The sequence below is a fragment of the Macrotis lagotis genome, chromosome 1, assembly GCF_037893015.1.
Source record: "Macrotis lagotis isolate mMagLag1 chromosome 1, bilby.v1.9.chrom.fasta, whole genome shotgun sequence".
Taxonomy (NCBI): domain Eukaryota; kingdom Metazoa; phylum Chordata; class Mammalia; order Peramelemorphia; family Peramelidae; genus Macrotis; species Macrotis lagotis.
This window is the reverse complement of record NC_133658.1, coordinates 382,159,877-382,183,356: the sequence shown is the minus strand read 5'-3', so window position 1 is coordinate 382,183,356 and position 23,480 is coordinate 382,159,877. Positions and strand designations below refer to the sequence as shown.

The 23,480-nt window shown below is 32.3% G+C and overlaps 1 pseudogene; it reads left to right on the top strand.

Moving 5' to 3' along the window:
• The first annotated feature begins 16,285 nt into the window (after positions 1 to 16,285).
• On the top strand, positions 16,286 to 17,368 carry LOC141501492 (NEDD4-like E3 ubiquitin-protein ligase WWP1 pseudogene; annotated as a pseudogene).
• The last annotated feature ends 6,112 nt before the right edge of the window (positions 17,369 to 23,480 follow it).

Sequence of the window (23,480 nt, the reverse complement as noted above, 5' to 3'; positions counted from 1 at the left end):
CTTAACCCTGTTTGCCTTGAAAAAAAAAACTAAAAAAAAGTGACATAGCTACAGAAATTAAATTGCTTATTCAGTGCCATATCAACTACCAAAAAAGCTATTTTACAGAGCTAGAAAAACAGTAAAAAAAAAATTCTTAGAATGAGCAAAAGGTCAAGGATATCTAGAAGGAAATTAACCTAGCCACATAATATATAAAATTATAATACAGTTTTATCAAATTTATTATCAATTTAAATTTATTAAGTTTATTATATTGCAACTATTTCAAAACTGCTTGACATTGGCTGAGAGACACTAATTTGTGGGATATATTAGGAAAACAGAAACAGCAGTAATTGACTATGATAATCTACTATTTTGTTAAATCCAAACCCTCTGGGTTCTAAGAACTCACTAATTGACAAAACCTGCTGGGAAAACTGAAAATTAGTATGGCAAAACCTAGGAATCAAGCAACATCTCACACCCTCTATAAAGATAAGGTAGAACTGGATACAGGATTTTGACATAAAGGGAAATATCACAAGCCAATTTAGAGATCAAAGAATAGTCTATCTGTCAGCTAAATGGACAGAAGACAAGTTTATTACCAAACAAGAGATTACAAAATGAATAATTTTGACTACATTAAATTAAAAATACTTTGCACAAAAAAATGCAATATAAGCAAGATTAGAAGGAATGCAAAAATCTGGGAAACAGCTTTCACAGTCAGTGTTTCTGAAAGAGGACTCATTTCTAAAATTTAAAGAAAATTGATTCAAATTTATAGGAATACAAGTGAGTCTCCAACTGATAAATGGTCAAAGGATATGAACAAGAAGTTTTCAGAAAAAGAAATTCAAGCTATCTATAGCCAAATGAAAAAATGCTCATTATTGATTAGAGAAATTCTTTGGATTATTTAGAGAAATTATATGTGAGGTATCAACTCACATCTAAATGACAAAGAAAGCTAATTGATCAATAGTTGAGAGGATATAAGAACACTGGGAAGTATTATACTGTTCATGGCATTGTGAACTGATCCAACTTTTCTGGAGAACAATTTGGAACTATGGTCAAAGCGCAATAAAATTCCACTTATACTTTGACCCAGCAATACCTCTACTTGGTCTATATGCCAAGGAAAAGATCAATATTAACAAAAATATATTACAGAAATTCTACTATAGAATTAGAAATTGAGGGGATACTCAACAATTTAGAATAAGTTGAACAATTTGTGTGTATGAATACAATGGAATTTTATTACTTTATAATAACCAATGAGCAGGCAGATTTCAAAAAAAAAAAAAAAACCCTGGACTTACATGAGCTAATAATGAGTGAAGAGAGCAGAACCAGGAGAACATCGTACACATTACCATTAAACTTGTTAAGTGTTAGATGATCATCTATGATGAATGCAGGTTCTCCAAGCAATTCAGTGACTGAGAACAATCCTGATAGACCTGTCATGTAAAAATGGCCTCCACATAAAACTATAAGATCTGAATGAAGAGGAAAATATACTATGTTCACCTTTTAAAACTTTTAATTTTGTCTTTCATTCTTATGTTTTTTCCCTTCTTAGTTCTAATTCTTCTTTCTCAGAATAATTAGTATGGAAATATGCTAAACATGGTCACATGTCTAAGCTATATTAGATAGCTTGTTGTGGAGAAGTTTGAGGAAAGAGAAGGTGGAAGAAAAATGTGGGAGAACATTGAAAACTATATTTGCATGCAATTGGAAAAATACACACACACACACACACACACACACATATATATATGTATATATATATATATATATATATATATATATATACATATATATATATTTCTTAGCAATTCATGCCATGAAATGTCTAGTTTTACCAGGTTGTCTTATGAATGAACTAGTAGACTGATACACAAAGAAAATTCAAGCTTATGATTAAAATTGCAATTTTCTAGGTATGATGACATCTTGAATGGACTACAAAAGGTGCCATATAAATTCTAAGGGGGGAAAATTGATAACACAAAAGCAATTAAGGAGTAAGTTCAGGTGTAAGTAATGTTATTTTTATACTCAAAAGGGATAGCATGAGTTTTAGACAGTATCAAAAGTACTGGATTCAACGCAGAAATCATTGTGTATGTACTCAACACAATTTCATATCCCTATCTGCAATAATATAGGTACCATAGAAAAACCAGAGAAATTATAGTGAACAGAAACTAAGATCAAGGAGATAGAATAACAGTTGGAAAAATAGGCCTCTAGTCTGGGAAGTGGCAGTGGTTAAAAATCTAACCTAATGACAAAAAATTGGAAATTAAGTGAATGTCCTTCAATTGGGGAATGGCTTAACAAACTGTGGCATATGCATGTCATGGAACACTATTGTTCTATTAGAAACAAGGAGGGATGAATTAAAAAAACTTGAAGGGGGCGGCCTTGGAGTCAGGAGTACCTGGGTTCAAATCCGGTCTCAGACACTTAATAATTGCCTAGCTGTGTGGCCTTGGGCAAGCCACTTAACCCCGTTTGCCTTGCAAAATCCTAAAAAAAAATTGTTAGAAGTTTAATATATTTCAATTTTTCAAAGAGTATAAAAGTAAATCAAAATTTAATATCCTTTGTGGTAAACAGACATTCTTTTTATATGGAAATTTAAGTATATAATTCAGATGATTGCATATTTTTTGAAGGTTGGTTTGATTACTCATGGGTAGGTGAGCTAATATGATAAAAATGGCAATTATACCTAAATTAAATTACTTACCAAAAATTAATATATTGAGTTAGAAAATCTATCAAATAAATTCATATGAAGAAACAAAAGATCAAGAATGTCAAGGGAATTAATTTTAAAAATGATAGCGAAAGTAGTCTAGCCATGCCAGATATAAAAGAATATTATACAACAGTCATATTTTATATTGGTAAAGAGAGTGGTGTATCAGTGGCATAGATTAGGTTAAAAAACAGTAGTAAATGACTATAGAACTCTAATGTTTGATAAACTCAAAGACTCTAGTTTCTGGGATAAGAACTTATTCTTTGATAAAAACTGCTTGGAAACTAAACTAGTTATAGACCAACATCTCACATCATATAACAAGATAAGGTCAAAATGTGTACAGGATTTAGACAAAAGGGTAATACCAGAGGCCAGTTAGGAAGGAATAATTCATCTGTCAGATTTATGAAGGAGGAAATATTTTATGACTAAAGAGATAGAGAATATTATATCATGCAAAAATTATAAATTTTGTTGCATCAAATTCAAAGGATTTTACACAAACAAAACCAATGCACCCAAGATGAAAAGTAAGGCAGTAAGTTGGGAAACAATTTTTACAAATAGTCTTTCTGGTAAAGGACTCATTTTTAAAATATAGAGAGAACCGAGTCAGTCACCAATGGATAAATGGACAAAGGATACGAAAAAGCAGTTTTCATATGAAGAAATTAAAGCTATCAATAATATTGAGAAAAATGCTCTTAATCATTAATAATTAGATAAATGCATATTAAATCAATTCTGAGTTATCACCTCATATCTATCAGATCAACCAATAAGATAAAAAAGGAAAGTGATAAATGTTGGAGGAGATGTGTGAAAACCAGAACACTAATAAATTGTTGGTAGAGTTGTGAATTGATCCAACTTTCTGGAGAGAAATTTAGAACTATGAGTTAAGGGCAATAAAACTGTGCATTCACTTTGATCCAGTAGTACCACTACTAGGTGTGTATCTCAAAGAAATCACAAAAGGGTTTAAAAAAACTCCACATGTCCAAAAATATTTATAGTAGCAGTTTTTGTGGTGGAAAAGAATTGGTAATTGAGGGGATGTCCGTCAACTGGGGAATGGTTGATCAAATTGTTATATATTGTTCTGTAAGAAATTATGAGGGATGGAATTTCAGCAAAGTATAGAAAGACTTGCTTGAACTGATGTTGAATGAAGTGAGCAGAACTGTAAGGACATTGTACTTACTAACATTATGTGATCAACTATAATGGAATTACTATTCTCAGCAGCACAATAATTCAAGAAAATTCTAAAGGACTTGTGATGGAAAATACATCCATATCCAGGGAAGGAACTATGGAGTCTGAATACAGACCAGAGCTTGCTAATTTTAATTTTTCAATTTTTTTATGAAGAATGTTTTTCTCCTCTCTTATTTTCCCTTTTTAAATTGAATTTCTTTTACAATATTATTAATATGCATATATGTTTAATATATTTATTTATGAAACACCTATATTAGATTACTTTCTATGAGGGGGAAGGGCAGTGGGAAGCAATGGAGGGCAAAAAATGTCAAACTCAAAACTTTATCAAAACTACAACTGTTGAAATCTATCTTTGCCTGTAATTGAAAAAATAAAGAAAATTTAAAAAAAAAGAAAAGCTGGTTTGTCTTTTAAATTATTTTAACACATGTTACTCTGTATTGCCATTGATTTAGAAATAATATGTCTATGTCTTCTGCCTTATATAGCGTCTTTAGATATGTGTATATTACCATACACACAGAGATAGTATCTCTGATTTTTTCAAAAATAATTGCTTTTCATTATTTTATATTATGTGTGTGACACAGGAATATAATTTTGGGAAAGTCAGTCCAGAGTGGACTACTCATAATTTTGGACAAAGATATTGAAAACAGGATCCATGGTCCATATGCTGGAAATATTCCTCATCGAGCATTGCAATTTCACTTCCAAATGGAGTAATACTGGCTGCAATTCATAGTTTGTGATTTATAACAACTTACAGAATTTTTAAATTCATTGTTTTTGCTTTATTCTGTCTAAATTAAAATCAAATCTTATACTAGAAATAAAATTTCCAAAAACCATGGTTATAGGTTGCAAACTGATAAAAGAGGCAAGAATAAATTTCCTCTAAGCAAACTGATCTTTTCATTTCACTTTAAAAAACTATTGATATTAAATTAAAATCCTTTATTTCTATTTTCTCCAAGATAATGATAACCATTTTCAGGTAGCCAAATGGAAAACAATCTTATTTATCTTTTATTATAAGAGCATATTTCCAAGTCAATGAACAAATTCAAATAGATTTAAAGGACATTTTAATAAATGTCTAATAAACACTTCCATGTATCATATTTCTTAAAAGAGAAAAGAAAGGTTTATAATTAAATATTCCTGCTTTTTTATGAAGGAGACAATCTAAATCAAATTTCTCTTTTTTATGGTTAGGAATAGACTGAATTTAGCAATAGTCATAATATATTTTCTTTGGTGATTAATGAGGCAAAAATTGGGAATATAATTCACATCTCATGTCAAATCCAGTAAAAGACTATAGCTAGCATTTTCTTTTAGAAATAGATTTAAGAAGATTGCAGTTGAAATATGATGGTATTTGTATTTCTTATTGTGTAGTTGAATGAAATTGCAGTTTATTTTCTGGAAAAATGAAGTTCTCTAATGGTAAGTAGCTAAAACTACTAAAATAACAGATTATGTGATACTCATGATTTTCTATTTTTTCCCTAGGAAATCATTGACCTGTACTTTCTGACAAAGAACACATTATAAAACCAGGTGAGAACTTTTAAGCAAATGTTAAAGTGATATTACCATAGCACTTTTCTGTCTTTTATTGTCTAATTCTTTTTAATTTCAACAATAATTTCTGAATGCCAATAGCCAATAACATTATAGAAGTTAAACTTTCTTTTAAGTTATATGTTCTTAATTAACAGATAATGAAAAGGATGCATATGATTACTTTTACTTTCCATTGTTAATTTCTAAATTAAATTAGTTATCACTAAAAGCTTTGTTTTCTCATAACATTTACATCATAATGCGTTTTGCCATCTCTTTTATTCCAACATATCCATAGACCCCAATGGACTACAACAAAATTATATCACTAATCATTCGGAGATGAAAAATAAAATTTAAAAACTTATGCAGTCTTGTGAAGCTTTTTTCTTTGACAATTACTTTTGTTTTTTAATGAATTATAAGAAAATAATAAGAAGGAACACCTGATATAGTGAGATTTAGTAGGAATAGAAAGAAAATGGGAATCAAACGATTACTGTGTAACATTGAATTTTCTCTTTTTGCTTTATTTTCTTAATTTTTAATATAAAAATAGACTAAATAATCTGTACAATTTCATCTAACTTTAAAATTATTGTACTTCTAGAAATTCTTCTGATTTCTATTCTCTCTTTCTCTCTAAATTCTAATTTTCATAGTGCTAGAATCATATTATTCCTCTCCTCATGTCACTTAAGTGACTCAGGATTGCCTATGAAGTTCAAACTCCTGACTTGACATTCAAAGTTTTCCTAAGTCAGATGTTATTAAAATGTATCTCATAATGTTTTCTTTATATATCTTATATTCTATCCAAATTGCACACCCCAAGTATCCCCTTAAATCTTCAGGTTTTGTCTATTTAATTCTGGTGATTGTTTAAAACTCAAACCAAATCTTGTATCCTAATCCTTCCACCCAAAATGATGGATTAATGACATTTGTTATGAGTCTTATGTTCTAATCACATATTAGTTTGATATTTCTATAAAACTATGAATGCATTAATGTGGAAATTCATTTTGATGATGAAAAGTAGCCCTTATCCTTACAGTCTCATTCTATTTAGTTCTTGTCTATGTTATTGCATAAATCCTCCACAGATGTTCTCTTTGAAATCCTCTAGAACTTTAATGGTATTTCATAGGACAAATTCATTCCTTATTCTGCACATATGAAAAGAGGATTTTTAAAAAATATTTCTTTAATGATATTTTAACGCTATCACTTGATTTAAAATCATTGTTTATAATATGGAGTACCCTCTTAATCCGGATCCTATTCTTGTCCAATAATCTTTAATTCATATTCTTTTTAGATTTGTCTTAGATTTTAAAATTTCATGTTTCATAGTCACATAGCAGCACTGGGAGAATATGTTGTTAAAAAAAAGGTGGATTTTGTTATCAGCAACTTGGTATCATTGAGATTAATTTATCCTTTCCAAAATGCAATGCCAATTATCTTTTGGTTCAGTACTAAGCCAAGCTCATTGTTATATTAATGTATCTAGCTAAGATATATGTACCAATGAACTAATATGTCTCTCCAATGATACATATAATTTAGTTGAGGAAATTGGCCTGAACCTTTCAGGGTATTTTCTATAGCAAAGAATTTTGTTGCTGTGCCCCATGTAGAAAAATATATGAAGAAAACAACTGTCCAGCCCCCAACTGCATGGCATTTTGAAGCTGAAATAATTGGATGAGACCTTTCACATTGGAAAACTCTGAATTCTCACCTAGGGGTCAAGACTTTCTTTTTTATTTTTATTTATTTATTTTTTTTTAGTTTTTACAAGGCAATAGGATTAAGTGGCTTGCCCAAGGCCACACAGCTAACTAATTATTAAGTGTCTGAGGATGGATTTGAACTCAGGTACTCCTGACTCCAGGGCCGGTACTCTATCCACTGCACCACCTAGCTGCCCCTATGGGGTCAAGACTTTATTTAAAAAAATTCTAAAATCAAGTTAGAAGCATTACATTGTAGTGGGAATAAACTAGAGACATTTCCAATGAGATTGGAATAAAGCAAGGAGATCTATTACTATTTAATTTTGTGGATTATGATATTATTACTTCAAATAGTTATAGTAATAGGATGAAAATGAGGGAATAATAGTCAAAGTGGAAAAAAATTATCCCTTTTGAAGATGATATTACGGTTTATTTCAAGATTGTAGAGAAATAAGGGAAATTAATCGAAACCATAGGAAACCAGGAAGGTTGCAAGAAAAAAATATCTTTTTAATATATAGTTTACATAGGCAAAAAAATAAAGTCTTAAGTAATTGAAGAAATAGCAATTAGATTTAATAAAAATTGCACCACTACTTAAGTTATTTAGTATACCTATCAGATAGGAATGGAGTTTATAAACTAGTAGACAATAACAGAAAATGTTAGTAAAAAAAACCCCTCAAGTATCTTCAGTACCAATATTATTTGTGTGTGTGTGTGTGTGTGTGTGTGTGTGTGTGTGTGAAATTTAGATGGAAAAAATATCTGACAGAATCAAAATTCCAATTATACTACAAAGAAGTAATTTTCCTCCTGACTCCAGGGCCTGTCTTCTATCCACTGTACCACCTAACTTCCCTCTAAAAAATTGTCAAGCCAAATTGCTATTTAAGAAATAAAGAAGTCAGTTCTTCAAAGTACAGAGAAATAAAAATCACAGAAAGCTAGTGTTTCATCAACCCAAAGATCCATGCCACTGTTTATGGCTATTTGCTCAAGGGAAAAAACAAAGCAAAACAAAACAAAACAATAACCCTCTTAGAATAACTGGAAAGTAGTCTATCTGAAACTATGTATGTTTATAGAGGAAAAAAAATATTTACATATTATTAAGGTGAACAGAAGTGAAGGGAGAGCCACCACCACCACCACAGTAGCAGCTACTACTGACATTAGGGAATAGGTACAATAACAAGGCATATAGCAATCAGAGAGTTTATCTGGCGGATCATACTCCCAAATAGCAAACTGTTCTCCAAAGATGAGTGAAAAACTATTTATTTACTATTATGACTATGTCATAAATAAAGATAAGTTCCAAATGGGCTTAAACTTGAGTCATAGAGGTAGACATCATTTAAAAATAGATGAAGAGAAGTCGTTATTAAGATGTATAAACAGCAGTAGTAATTTCTTTTTTAAAAAATCATTAAATAATTAATTAAATCATTTATTCATATTTTGTACAAATAATGTTTTTTATACATTACTAAAATATTCTTGTTTAAGAGTAAACGTAATACCTCTTCCCCCCAAAAATATAGATGCTCATAAGTGATAAGGTAAAGGAGAGAGAAAAATTAAATTAAAATTAATAATAACAATAATAACAGTTATAATAATAATAATAACAATAATTGTAGTACTAGTAGTAGTAGTAGTAGTAGTAATAGTAGGTGTGGCCAGGTGGCACAGTGGACAGAGCACCAGCCCTGGAGCCAGGAGCACCCAGGTCCAAATCTGGCCTCAGACACCCAACAATCACCCAGCTGTGCAGCCCCAGGCAAGCTACCCAGTCCTATTTTCCCTGCAACCCCCACGCCCCCAAAATAATAATAAAACATGTGCTACAGCCTGTGTTCCAACACCTCAAGTTTTGTCACAGGTGGATCACATTCTTTATGATAAGTCCATCACAAAAGTTACTTCCACATTTTTCCACCATTGCCATTGCTGATCGTAACTCCCTCCATTCGTAATTCTTCACTACCATGAATTATATTTTCTTTATCCTTTCTCTCTGTCTCTGCTGTGGGGTAGCTGAGTGGCACAGCAGACAGATTCCCTGCACTGGGGCCTAGAGGTCCCAAGCCCACATACCCCCCACCTTAGGCCCAGCATCTACCTAGCTCGATCTTCCCTGACAGGCCATCTAATCCCAGCCCCTTGCAAGAGGTATAAAAACAAAATGTGTTATATCTGACCACTCTCTCCCCATGGTCCATCCTCTCCTCCATCATTCACATCACCCCCCTTCCACTGTCCCCCTTCTCTCCTTCTTACACCAGATGTCTATTCCCCATTGAGTATATATGCTGTTTCCTCTCCTAGCCGCCTCTGATGAGAGTGAAGATTTCCTCACTCCCTCTAGCCTTCCCTCATTCCATATCATTTCAATAGCACATTGTAATAAAAAAATCTTATATGAAATATCTTAACCTGTTTGATCTCTCCTTTTTATTTCTCCCATTACATTTCCCTTTTAGTTATTGACTCCATTTTTAAACCACATTATATCTTCAAATTCAGCTCTTCTGTGCTTCATCTATAAAAGCTCCTTCTACCTGCTCTATTAAATGAGAAGGCTCATATGAGTATTATCACTATCATTTTTCTATACAGGAATACATGTAGTTCATCATCATTAAGCCCCTCATATTTTAACCTTCTCCTCCACTCTCTATGCTTCACCTGAGTCCTGTATTTGAAGATCAAACCTTCTGTTCAGCTCTGGCCATTCCAACAGGAATGAAATGAAATGAATGAAATTCTCCTGGTTCATTGAAAGTCCATCTTTTGCCCTGGAAGAGGATGTTCATTTTGCTGGGTAGTTGATTCTCAGTTGAATTTTGAGTTCTTTTGCCTCTGGAATATTTTATTCCCAGTCCTATGGACTTTTAATGTAATTGCTGCTAAGCTCTGTGTGATCCTGACTGCAGCTCCACGATATTCGAAGTGTGTCCTTCTGGCTCCTTGTAATATTTTCTCTTTGACTTTGGAGTTCTGGAACTTGGCTATAATATTCCTGAGGGTTGTTTGTTTTTTTGGATCTATATCTCAAGGAGATCAGTGGATTCTCACAATTTCTATTTTGCCCTCTGCTTCTAGGATATCAGGGCAAATTTGCTGTAGTAATTATTTGAAAATGATGTTAAGACGCTTTTCCTGATCATGACTGTCAGGTATTCCAACAATTTTTAGATTATCTTTCCTAAATCTGTTTTCCATATCAGTTGTTTTTTCAATGAAATGTTACACATTTTCTTCTAATTTTTCATTCTTTTGGTTTTGAAGTATTGTCCCCTAATTTCTCATAAAATCAGCAGCCTCCCTCAGTTCCATTCTACACCTGAAGGATTTTTTTTTTCTCAGAGAGCTTTCTTATCTCTTTTTCCATCTGGTCATTTCTGCTTTTTAAAGCATTCTTCTCCTCAATAACTTTTTTAACTCTTTTGTCCATTTGACTTATGTTGGTTTTTAACAAGATATTTTCTTCAGCATTTTTTTTTTTTTGGCTCTCCTTGACTAAGCTAAGCTCTGACTTCTTTTTCATGTCTTTCCTGCATCTCTTTGATTTCTTTTCTCAATTTTTCTTCTATCTCCCTCACTTGATTTCCAAAGTCTTTTTTGACCTCTGTCATAGCCTGAGACCAATTTCTTTTTTTCATGGGGTCTTTAGATGCAGGGCCTTGGACATCCTCATCTTCAGATTGGGATCATAGGCAAAGTATTTCTCAATGGTGTTCCTCTTTTTTTGTCTGCTTACTCATTTCTCCTGCCTGTGCCTGGTTTGTGGGTGCTTCCTTACCTTTTGAGTATTATTGGGACACACCATTACAATAATCTCTGTGTGTGTGAGGCTATGTCTTCCCTCCTGGTCTGTGAATAACCATAAGTGCAACACACTGCCACAGGGCTGAGGTTGGGGGGGTCTAGACTGTGATCAGGAACTGAATGTGATCAGAGACCTTTTTTTCTCCTTTTCTAGCTGGCCAGTTCTGCTTTTTAAGGCATTCTTCTTCTCATTTGCCTTTTGTTTTGCTTTTTCCATCAGACCTAAACTGGTTTTTAACATATTATTTTCTTCAGTATTTTTGTATACCTTTCACCAAGCTTTTGATTTGTTTTTCATGATTTTTGTGCATTGTTCTTATTTTTCCTCCCAATTTTTCCTTCACCTCCCTTAATTGATTTTCAAATTCTTTTTTTTTTGAGCTAATCCATAGTCTGAGCCCATTTTCTATTTCTCTTGGAGGTTTTGGATATGGAAGCTTCTATTTTGTCAACATCTGAGTATGTGTTTTGATCTTCCATGGTACTACATTAATTCTCTATGGTCAGATTCTTCTTTTTCTGTTGTTTACTAATTTCCTCAGCCCAAGACTAATTTACAGCATTTCCATGGCTTTGGGGTTGTTCTTTTTGGGGACACCCCACTGAGATCTTTATTCCTCCAAGGTCTTATGTTCTCTGTCCTATGCTTTAATATGTAGATGTACCCGCCCCACTTCCCTCTGCCTGGCTGGCTGTAAGGAGGGATCCAGCTTGGTTCTTCAGTATGGACGCCCACACTGCAATATATGAGTGTAGGCAAACAGCAGAGTCCTACCCCAGGTAGAGCAGAGAAATCTCTGCAGATTTCCCTTATCATCTATGGGGGCACAAGCTGCTTTCTCCCTATTGTCCCTGCAGATTCTGTGGCCTGTATTCCTCACTCAACACTCACACAGGTGCAGCAGCATTCTCTCACTGCCCCTTCAAGCTGTTGCTGGTGATTTCTGGGCTGGGCTGGGCTGGGCTAGGCTGGGGCACAGCTTTTTTCCCCATCCCTGGTCCTACTGAAACAAAACTTTCCCTCAGAACTTTTAAGTTATCTTGGAATGAAAAAATTAATCGCTCCGTATTTCTGTGAGTTCTGCCCTGCTAAATTTTGGCTAGAGCCATCTTTTGTTTTTGGGGGTTTAGGGGTAGGAATTTCCTGGGAAATGCTGCCTTCATGTTGCCATCTTGGCTCTTGCCCCAAAATCAGTTGATGTTTTCTAATGTAGTTTTAGATTTGGTATGGCTAGCCCACCTTCTTTTACATATTTACATTAATTACCTTGTTATCTTGACCCTTTTTTCAACCCTATGAATTTAGTTACTATATTTTCCTAGTTCACTAATTTTTTTGGATGTTTAACTGATATGGTATTAAATAAATAGTTTAATTTAGGTGGAATTTTCATTTTTATTATATTAGCTCAGCTCACCCATGAGCAATTGATTTTTACCCAATTATTTAGATCTGGTTTGATTTATGTGGAATATGCTTTATATTTGTTTTCATAACATTTCTGTGTTTTCCTTGACAGGTAGGGTGTCAGATAGATACAGCTTATAATTTTAAGGAGTAATCTATTTATTCCCAGAATCTATAATGTTTTTAGTAGTAATGGGTACTATTTATTTTTTGTCAAAAGCTATTTCAGCATCTATTGAAATAATTATGATTTCTGTTAGGTTTGTTATTGATATAGTCAATTATGCTAGCAGTTTTCCTAATATTAAGCCAACCCTGTACTCCTGGTATAAGTGCTACATGGTAAGTGAAAGTTTGTTGTAATCACTTTGAGAACATTTCATTTAACCTTTTGTATCTGAATTCATTAGGAAAATTGGTCCATACCTTTGATTCTCTGTTTTGACTCTGGTTTAGATTCATGGTTTAGATATTGGTGTCATAGAAGGAATTAGGCAGAATTCCATCTTCAACTACTTTTTTCCAAATAGCTTATATAGAAATGGAACTAAAATTGTTCCTTGAACATTGGGAATATTTTCTTAGTACATTGATGGCTTGTTTAATTTCTTTTTCTGAGAAGGGGATATTTAAGTATTTAGTTTCCATTTCTTTCAAGCTAGACAATTTATATATTTTAAATATTCAGTTATTTCACTGGGTTTACCAAATTTGTCAAACAGTGGTGCATAAAATAGTTTTGAATTATCCCTTTAAATTCTTTTCCCTTGGTAGTGAATTCAAGTTTTTTATTTTTGATATTAGTAATTTGTTTTCTTTCTTTCTTTTTTTGAATTAAATTAACCAAAGTTATATCTATTTTGTATCTTTATTCATAAAACTAATTTTTAGTTTTATTTATTAGTTCAATAGATTTCTTTCTTTCAATTTTAATAATTTCACCTTTAATTTTCACTATTTCTAATTTGGTTTTTAATTGGGAATCTTTAATTTGTTCTTTCTTTTTTTTAATAATTTTATAAAGGTTTTATTTATTTTTGAGTTTTGCAATTTTTCCCCCAATCTTGCTTCCTTCCCCTCACCACCCACAGAAAGCAGTTTTTTAGTCTTTGCATCATTCCCATGCTATGCGGTGCTCTAAGTTGAAGGTGATAAGAAAGAATGCATTTCCTTAAGGAAGAAACATATAGTATTAGATATAGAAGAATTACAAAATCAGAAAATTAAAGGTACATAGAAAGTCTTTGGTCTTTGTTCAAACTCCACAATTCTTTCTCAGGATATAGATGGCATTCTCTATCACAGATATCCCAAAGTTGTGCCTGATTGCTGCTCTGTTTGTATGAGCAAGTCGTTTAAGGTTGATCAACAGTCGCATGTTGCTGTTAGGCTTTACAGTGTTCTTCTGGTTCTGCTCATCTTTCTCAGCATCAGTTCATGCAAATCCTTCCCGGCTTCCCTGAATTCCCATCCCTCCTGGTCTCTAGTAGAACAAGAATGTTCCATCACATACATATACCACAGTTTGTTAAGCCATTCCCCAATTGATGGACATTCCTTTAGTTTCCATTTCTTTACCACCACCAACAGAGCTGCTATGAACATTTTTGTACAGTTGATGATTTTACCCTTTTTCATAATGTTTTCAGGGTATAGACCCAGTAATGGTATTGCTTGGGCTTCCAAATTGATCTCCAGAAAGTTTGGATGAGTTCCACCAACAATACATTAGTGTCCCAGATTTCCCACCTCCTTTCCAATATTGATCTTTGTTGGCCAGTCTGAGAGGTATGAGGTGGTACCTCAGAGATGTTTTTATTTGCATTTCTCTAATAATTAGTGATTTAGAGCTATTTTTCATGACTATGGATTGCTTTGATTTCCTCATCTGTAAATTGCCTTTGCATAAGCTCAGTTTATTAATCTCCTCTTTCTCAATTTTGTCCGCAAAAGCATTTAGAGATATAATATATACCTAAATAACTGCTATAGCAGTTTCCCATAAGTTTCGGTATGTTATGTCATATTGTCATTTTGTCAGATGAAATTATTAATTCTTTAGATGATTTGTTGCTTGATCCACTCATTCTTTAAAATTAAGTTATTTATTTTCCAATTAGTTTAATGTCTATTTCTCAATGACCCCTTATTGCCCATAATTTTTAATTAATCATGTTCTGCAAAGGATGAATTCAATATTTCTGCTGAACTGCTTTTGATTATGTGGTTTTTAGGCATTAATGCATGGTCAATTTTTGTATAACTGCCATGTACTACAGAAAAAAAATGTTTATTCCTTTCTATCCTCATTCATTTTTCTCCAGAGGCATATCATTTCTATGTTTTTTTAACATTCAATTCACCTTCATAATTTTTTTCTTTTTTATTTTATGGTTGCTTTTGTCTAATTCTGAGAGAGGGAGGTTGGGATCTCACACCATTTGAGTTTTACTGTATATATCTTCCTATAACTCATTCAGTTTCTCCTCTAAGAATATTGATGCTGTATCATTTGGTACATGCAAATTTAGTATTGTAATTACTTATTTGTTTATATAGTTTCTTTATCTCTTTTAAGGAGTTCTATTTTTGTAGCTTTTTTGTCAGAGATTAGGATTTCTACCTTGCTTTTTTCACTTCAGCTGTAGCATATTATATTATATTCCAGGCTATTACCTTTACTCTGTATGTATCTCTCTGCTTCAGATATATTTCTTTTAAGCAGGACATTGTGGGACTCTGGTTTTTAATCTGCTCTGTTATCCACTTCTGTTTTATGGGAGAGTTGCTTCTGTTCACATACAAAGTTATGATTACTCTTTATTGCTGTCTATGCTGTCTCCCCCTCTCTTTGTCTTTTTTACTTTTATCCCTACTCCCCAGTTTTTGCTTCTGAGTATAGCCTCCTTTATTGTTTACCCCCTTCTATACAAGTCCCTATAATTTATTTCCCCTTTCCTTTGTCTGCTTCTTCCTTTCCTTTCTTCTTTCAGTTATTCCTTCCATTCCACCCCCCTTTCCCATCTTAATACTTGGAAAGTAAGATAAGTTTCTAAACTCAACTGAAACAGCCTAGAAATTTCATTACAGAAGCTTTGCCACCAGGGTGGTAACAGAGAAAAAATCCTCATAATAAGACTTATTCTATTGACCAAAACACAAGAACTACAATATGGGACAGACCACAGCCTTTACCACCAGACTGGGAAAAAATAATTGATGATCATGAAAGAGTTTGTTATGTGGACCATGACACCAGAACAACAAGCTGGCAGTGACCTGCTAAGGAATCAGTAAGAAACTTTGAACAATGGAAGTCTCAGCATAATCAACTTCAAGGAGTTATGCAACAATTGAACTGATACCTCTATTTGGTGTCAATGCTATCTGCAGAAAAAGATCCACTTGGTCCCTTACCAAAAGGTTGGGAAAAAAGAGTGGATTCAAATGACAGAGTTTACTTTGTAAGTCATAACACAAAAACAACAAAGTGGGAAAACCCACAAACTCAAGGTTTATTGCCTGAAAGTCCCCTTGCTGAGGCCTGGGAAATCAGATATAATAGAGACACAAAGACAACAACAATTAAGGATCCATGAAATGGAAAATCCCCTGTAACCAAAGGCCCTCAAATTGCTTATGAATGAAGTTTTAGGTGAAAACTTGCATACTTTCATTATTTATGCCAGTCTAATACACTACTCAGTCATGTGAAAATGAATGCCTTATCCGACATTATTTGTAGATTCTTTCCAAAAGATCATGACTCTAAAACCCTATAACTTGAGGCAGAGGTTATATGTAATATTCAGGGGGAGAAGAAGGAATTGATTATGGTGTCCTGGCAAGAGAATGTTTTGTTTTCTTTTGTTTTTTTTTGTTTGTTTTTGCTTTCCCATGAAATGTTTGAATCCTGAGTATTATTTATTTGAGTATGCTGGAAAAAGCAATTAATGTCTTAAGATAAATCCCGCATCAACAATTAATCCAGACTATCTTTCATACATTCATGGAAACTTTTTTGAAACTGGTTGCTCTTTGACATTCTATTCTATTCTATTTTATTTATTTTTAGGTATTTGCAAGGCAATGGGTTTAAGTACCGTGTGCAAGGCCACACAGCTAGGGAATTATTAAGTGTCTAAGGCTGGACTTGAACTCAGGTACTCCTGACTCCAGGGCCTGTGCTCTATGCACTGTGCCACCTAGCCACCCCCTCTTTGACATTCTATAAGCGTATGTTAAGTAAGAAATTTACTATTAAAGATTTGGAATACATTGATACTGAATTCTCTAACTCCCTCATCTGGATAAGAGATAACAACATTGAAGACTGTGGCCTGGAAATGGTTTTTCAGTTGATATGGAGATTTTTGGGAAAGTGGCTTCTCATGATCTGAAGTTGAGAGGTTCTAATATCCTGGTGACTGAGGAGAACAATGAATATATTGGTTTGATGGTAGAATGGCATTTTTTCTCAAGGAGAACAAGACCAGACCAAATCTTTCCTTGATGGTTTTAATGAAGTAGTTCTTTTCAATGGCTTCAGTACTTTGATGAAAAAAAATTGGAGGTGATGTTGTGTGGTATGCAAGAAATTGATTTAGCAGATTGGCAGAGAAATACTGAGCTCATGGGGAGTCCTCAGAAGTTTTGTTTTGAAAAAGTTGGCAAAGAAACCTGGTTACCACAAAGTCATACATGATTTAATAGTTTGGATCTACCAGCTTATAAAAGCTAAGAACAGCTAAAGGAAAACTGCTTTTTGCAATAGAAAAGACAGAAGCATTTGTACAAGAATGAGTGTGGCTTCTTGTCCAAGAGAAATTATTTTGCATTAAAATCCTCAACCAAGCAAAATTGCACAGATACTGTATATAAGTGGTTCAGTCTAAACAGTGACCTTTCTGGAATTTTAAAAGTGTAAATGTTCTGCATTCTTCCACAGAGATATGCAAAGCAGTTTAGCCTTTTTTTTACTTTTATTTATTGCCCCTGTGAGATGACTGACCAGTAAAAAAACAAATCACCCTTAAATTTTGAAGCAGACAAGAGACTTTATATAAAATAGATATGTGCATATACTTATATACACTAATGGTTCTAGTTTTATAGAGCTCAAAGTATATGAAATAATTGCAACCATTGAAAGAGACCTGGATTTGCTTTACCTTGTATATATTATCCAAAATCAAAAATGTATAAACTTCTCCATGTTCTATCTTATGTAATATCTCCCAAGGTTTTTAATTGCATGGCTGTTTAGGTTGGCATTAAAGACTTGGGTTAATACCTAACTTGAGTACACAGAAAAATTCTGCTGACTTTTCTGAAGACAGATACCTAATCCTATCAACTTGTTTTAAAAATAAATATGGAGTTGATGTTAACTACTCTCTGTTACTTTAATGCTATAGCAAAAATAATGAATGAAACCTTTATCTACATAAAAGTCACATACCATAAAGTGACTGCTATACACTTGTTACCACTTAACAGTTTATTATAGGAACTGAGCAGAATTCACTGAACAACATAAACGTCTGTTTACATATTACCTTGGGATGCTAGGTGATTTTCAATTTTTTTTAAAGAAAGATATTCTGCTATTCCTAAAGGGTTTTTTTTTTTTGCTTTGTTGCATTTAATCTTTGATTATGGGTCAAATTAAGTCCATGGTAAACTGATATAATTTGACATTCACAAATATGTGGAAGATTATGTGAACTTTCATTGCTTTTTTTATGTTCCAAGTTTTGGTTACATAAATCCAAATCAATGGACAGTTACATAAGCTTTTGAACACTTAAACTATTAAACTAATGATTTTCTATTATTCTTGAAATATTTTAATCCCTCTTTATGTTCATGTAAAATTCTATATACTTGAATTAAATAAGCATATATTAAAATCTTGTCCTTTTTAAAATATAGACAAAGTTATTTTCTGTCTAAAGTGAATAACATTTTAGACTTGTTTTTACCAATATTGAGGGCATTTGCTGAACTGCAAAGATGTGTAACAAATTATAAATCTGATATGAAGTATGCTAAGTGCTACCTATAGCAAACTGTGCTTCCTTATTAATATAAGAAAATAAAAATGACCATTTGCTTTCAATATGCACTGTAAATTCCAATAAATTAACTTATATAAAAAAGAAATATTGGAGAAAAATGAAGTTCAAAAGAATGAGACCTTTGTTTGGGCTAGATGGAAAATAAAACTGTCAGTAATGTGAAGACAGAACTGCTCAGTTCTTTTTTATTTTGCTTTCTCTGCCAAGGGGATTGCATTTGCCCTTGAAATGACAGAACTCAAATAAATAAAGTGAGTTGATACCCAAGATAATTACACTGATAGTAAAAGATCTCTTAATTTCACTTGATGAATTCAAATAAACTGTTTTAGATGTACTGAAGGAATAAATGGATGTTCTTTCTGATTCACTACTTCTATAAGAAAGACTGTGGAAAACAGAAATACTTCATAATTCGAGACTGACTTTCCCTGTCCCCCCAAAATAATGAAAGAAAAGGAAGGGGATAGAGTAAAATAAGTTAATTTGACTTTAACATTACCAGGGAACATTTTGGAAGACAAGCTGTAACAAAGCAGAACATGCCAGATTATTCTCACATGCTTCTTTTTTGTTTATAGCATTACTAAATTAGTAGAATAGAAGAATACTGTTGATAAAGTTTAACAAAGTTTTCATAAAGTATTATTGAATAATTGGATTTAAGGAGGGGCAATTAATGATTCAATGTCAATTTGTTAGGTATTCTCAACTGCAGTAATTCATACTTCAAAATTCTGTGTTTGACTCTGCTAATTTAACACTTTTTTAAATCGATGACTTGGATAAAAGTATAGATGATATGTTTAGTACATTTATAGATGACACAAATTTTGAAGGCAGAGCTATCATTAAATTACAGAATTAGCGTCCAAAAATAACAAACTATATCATCAGCCTAAATCAAATAAACATTAAATTCAATTGGAATAAATGTCATCTTGTAAAAAAAAAGTATGGTGAAAAACAATGTTTCTCATGTCTTATTTTATTTTGATTAAATTTTATATTGTCTTCCTTTTCCTTTCCTTCTTTTTCTTCCCCTGGCCTCATACTTTATCCTTCACTATATTTCTTTCACTTTCTACTACCTTATGTCAAAGAAAAAGTTATTGTTGCCAATAGTATATTTATAATTTTTTCCTTACCTTTGTATTTGTCTAATCTCATCCTTTTTTATTTTTTAACCAAAATATATATATTTTATTTTATTTTTCATTGTTTTCAAACATTTTTCTTAATTACATACAAAGATAGTTTCCAACCTTCATCTTTTTTCAAGGTTTTGAGTTCCATATTTTTCTACCCCCTTCCTGTGGAAGAAAACAATTTGATAGATCATAAAAAAGGGTAAAAACATGACTTGTACAAAAATATTCATAGCAGCCCTGTTTATGATGGCAAGGGATTGGAAATTAAGTGAATGTCCATCAATTGGGGAATGACTGAACAAATTGTGTTATATGTATGTTATGGAACACTATTTTTCTATTAGAAACTAGGAGGGATTGGAATTCAGGGAAACTTGGAAGGATTTGCATGAACTGATGTTGAGTGAGGTGAGCAGAAGCAGAATATTGTACAATCTAACAGCAATTTAGAGGTGAGAATCAACCTTAATGGACTTGCTCATTCCATCAGTGCAACAATCAGGCACAATTTGGGGGTATCTGTGATGGAGAATACCATCTGTATCCAAGAGAAAATTTGTGGAGGTTAATCAAAGACCAAAGACTACTTATTGCCTTTAACTAAAAAAAGAAAAAAACATGTTATCTTTTTATGTAATTTTTCTATCTCTTATGTTGTATTTTTTTCTAAAGAATATGATTTCTTTTTCATCACATTCAATGTAGATCAATGTATACATGGAAACAATGTAAAGACTAATAGACTGCTTTCTGTGAGGGGTGGGGGGAAGGGAAGCAAGAATGGGGGGAAATTGTAAAATTCAAAATAAATTAATTAGTTAAAAAAGAAAATAATCTGATATAAATTGTACCTATACAATTTTATATTTAATATTCTCACAATGGTCATGTTGTGAAAGGAGAATTAGAACTAAGGAGAAAATATAAGAAAGACATTTAAAACATAAAAGAAATTTTAAAAAGTGAATGAAGTAAGTTTTGCTCTACATTCAGAATACCTAATTTTTAACTCTGGATGGTTATGACATTTTCATTAACAGATCTTTCAAGATTGTTCTTGTTCACTGAACTGCTGAAAGTAGTTGGCATTCATCATAGTTAATCATCTCATAATATTGCTATTAGTGTTTACAATGATCTGGTTCTGTAAATTTCACTCAGTAACAATTCATAAAAATCCATACTTTTCTAAAGTCAGTTCACTCATTTCTCACAGAATAATAGTGTTCTATAACATTCATATACCATAGTTTATTCAGCCATTCCCCTATTGATGGGCATCCTCTCAATATCCAGTTAACAAATAGGGATGTTTTATATTATCATACATGTGTTTCCGCCCTTTACATGATATCTTTTGGATTTAGATCTAGTACCGGTATTGCTGTATCAAAGGGAATGCACTGTTTTATTGCTTTTGAGCATAATTTGCAACACCACCAGTAGGGAATTAGTGTCCCACTTTTCATTAGTGTTCAACTATGCACATCCTCCATAACATTGATCATTTTCATTTTTGGCATTTTAACCAATCTGATAGGCATAGGTAGTACCTCAAAGTTATTTAAATTTGTATTTCTCTAACCAATAATGATTTTCAGCATCATTTTATAGGATATAAATAGTTTTAATTTTTTTTTTATTTAAAAACTGCCTTTTTTCTATTATTTGACAATTTATCAATTGGAGCATGACCTGTTATTTTTTTGTTGCTTTTAATTTTTTGCTTGTGGTTTTATTTCATTTTATTTTTAAATTTTGTGGGAAATGGGATTAAGTAACTTGGCCAAGGTTATACAATTAGTAAGTATGAAGTGTCTGTGTCTGTCTTTGAACTCAATTCCTCCTAACATTAGGGCCATTGTATCTATCTCTCTGCCAAGGAGGGATTGCATTTGCCCTTGAAATGACAGAACTCAAATAAATAAAGTGAGTTGATCACCCAGCTGCCCCAACCTGTATTCTTATAAATTTGATTTAGTTCTCTATATATTTTAGAAATCTGTCCTTTATCAGAAATACAAGCTGTGAAAATAGTGTCCCATCTTTTTTGCACTCCTTTTACTCTTGGTTACAAGTCCTTTTTAAAATTTTTTTACTTATGTATTCTATATTAGTCATTTTGCAATTCACTATGTTCTCTGTCTCTTCTTTGGTGATAAACCTTTCCCCATTCAATAAATCTGACAGACTATTTCTTATTCTCCCATTTGGCTTCTAGCATCATCCTTTTTGTCTAAATACTGAACCCATTTCATTTCATTTTTGGTTTTTGCAAGGCAATGGGGTTAAGTGACTTGCTCAAGGTCACACAGCTAGGTAATTATTAAGAGTTTGAGGTCAAATTTGAGTTCCTCTGGACTCCAGTATCCACTATACCACCTAACTGCCTATCCTGAACCCATTTTTGCTTTAGCTTGATAAAGGATGTGAGATACTGCTCTATGACAAGTTTTTGTCATATTATTTTCCAGTTTTCACAGCAGGTGTTATTAAAAAGTGGGTTCTTATCCTAGAAGACAGTCATTCGACTTACCAAATAACATATAATCATTTGCTACTGTCTCTTTTGCACTTAATCTATTCAACTGGCTTTGTTTTCTTTTTTTTTATCAGTACCAGACAATTTTGATGACCATTATTGTTTTTTTTTTATCTTTTGTTCCTCCAGATTAATTTTATTACTATTTGTCCTCTCTGTAAAATACTTTTTAGTAGTTTGATTCATATGATATTGAATAAATAATGTAATTAAATGTATTTTTGTTTTTGTTTTAAGTGCTCACAGGAAATATGAGAAATGACATTTTTTTAATTGTTCAGATGTGACTTTATTTGTGTGAAAAGTGTTTTGCAATTGTGTTTGTCATGGGAGGTAGATTCCCAAATATTTTTTGTTGTCTGTGACTATTTTGAATGGAATTTCTCTTTCTGTATCTAGCCCTTGCTCTTTGTTGTTCATATATTAAAAATGCTGATGATTTATTGAGTTTATTTAATATCCTCCTACTTTGCTGAAGTTGTTAGTTGTTGATATTCTAGGTTTTTCTAAGTATATCATCATATCATCTGCCAAGTTGTTTATATGAATGTTTATATGTTTGTATGAAATTGGAGATAATTGTTCTTCAGATCTTGACACCTTTACTCTCTGAATCTTTCTGGTTCAAATGTATTTCTTGTAAGCAAAATGTTATAAGATTCGGCTTTTTTAATCCACGCTATTATGATCACTAACTCCCTCCATCCTTTGTGATTCCTCTTCTTGGTTTGGATGTCAGCACTATGTTGGTGTCATAAGAGGAATTTGGCAGGAATCTCTTCACTTCTTTTATTCAAATATTTTATAAAGATTTGGAGTTAATTGTTCTTTAAATATTTGGTAGCATTCACTTGTAAATCACTCTGGTCCTGAAGATGTTTCCTTGGGGAATTCATTGATGGCTTGTCCAATTAATTTTTTTCTGAAATGAGATGATTTAAGTATGTTATTTCCTCTTTTGTTAATCTTGGTAATTAATATTTTTTTAAATATCCATCTATTTTATTTATTGGCATACTCCTTAAATTGCCATAACTTCAAATTATTACTTCAATTTCCTCATTGGTTGTGAATTAAACCTTTTCATTTTTGATATTTATTTTGATGCATTTTGATGGTTTTCTTATTTTTTTAAATCAGAT